Genomic DNA, 1,560 nt, shown 5'->3' with positions numbered 1-1,560 from the left:
CGAATAGCGACTCGTGTTCCTCTTGGGGCCATTCTTGCGACTGCATTCCGTCTAAGCGCAAACGGACATACCTAAAACAATGGTCAACTCGTTGCGTATATAGTATAATTCCCCCATTTATCATATATATTCCAGATGCTATTGAAAACACACTGGGACTTACGGTATTATACGGTATGATTGAATACATTTAACTGTATTAGGTATATTTTAAAGCAAGACATATGTAAAATAAAAATATATTCCTGAGGGATTCTTTGACCAAAGTACTTGAAGTGATACGCGCATGCTGTATTGGTTTGTTGTATTTTCGCACATAACATTCAACGATAGGGGACGAGTCTTCTTGCAGGTGACGGAAAGGGACGAGTGGTCCAGTCGTCTAAGGCGCCGCGATTCGCTGTGCAGAGTTGCGTCCCTTGGGCACGCCAGAAACCTATGATTGTGGGTTCGAATCCCGGTTCGGCCTGATTATGTTTCTAGTTTTGTCAGCACCATACCCGTGCTCGTGGGTTTCAGCGAAGTGGTAAACGTCTGAGACCTGCATCACTTCGGGCTTTCCTCCCACATTACACTGACACACCGGATATAACTGTAGTACTGTTAAAAGCGGCGTTAAAGCCAACTCACTCACACTCACTCACTCCAATGAAAATTGCTGCACATTCCAATGATACAATCAGAAGCAGCCCATGACCACGTCGCAAGGTCCATAGTCTATTTGTATTTAAAGGTGTCTAACTCTGTGATATCCATATATATCTGTGAATCACCTTGGATACTGACTAAATATTATGACAACTGCACAGTTAGACGTTGAACGTGAGACGTTTGTCATTTCCCATTAGACATTAATGAAATACCCACACTATTGATAATGTTGATGATCCTGCCTCATGGAATATTACACATCAATCCATTGTACTTTTAAAATTCATGATACAGCTGTGTGCATTGACTTTACCTCACTATGTTCTGTTATGCTTCCTGAAAGTTATTATAGGGGCGACATTGTTTGACAGGCATCTCTTAGACGTTGACGGAAACCTTGCTATAAGAGTATACCAAAGAATTTGTTATCCATATACTGTGTCTATTTTGTCCCAGGATATGTTGAAACATATCACGTGTACGACTGAATAACTCATAGGACTTTTGCCTGTCTCAGAATTTTCCTGACGTGGATCTGACGTCACGTGTCCTCTGACATTGGAAGATGATGTCGGATTGGTATGAGAGATTTCGAATTCCCGTGAAGATGACACTGACAAAACGTGCACATTCGCCGAAATGCTTAAATTGTGTACACTGTACTTATAGTAAATACATTTCTTGATATACGGATGTTTTTTTAGAAAGATAACAGTAGTAACATGTAGGTGCGAAAACATATAAGCCATTTTAGATTTGTTTCCACATATGGAGTGTTTTTTTCTTTATTAAACGTATCTCCTCCTTTGTTATATTCAAATGTATTGTTGTTGTTTTTTTAGAATTATGTTTTAACTTTTCAAGTTTCGGGTTAGCTTCATACATGTATGTTTTGAAAACAACAACGCA

Source organism: Haliotis cracherodii, unplaced genomic scaffold (genome assembly GCF_022045235.1).
Source record: "Haliotis cracherodii isolate W230 unplaced genomic scaffold, xgHalCrac1.p SCAF_10, whole genome shotgun sequence".
NCBI classification, from domain to species: domain Eukaryota; kingdom Metazoa; phylum Mollusca; class Gastropoda; order Lepetellida; family Haliotidae; genus Haliotis; species Haliotis cracherodii.
This window is presented reverse-complemented; position numbering follows the sequence as displayed.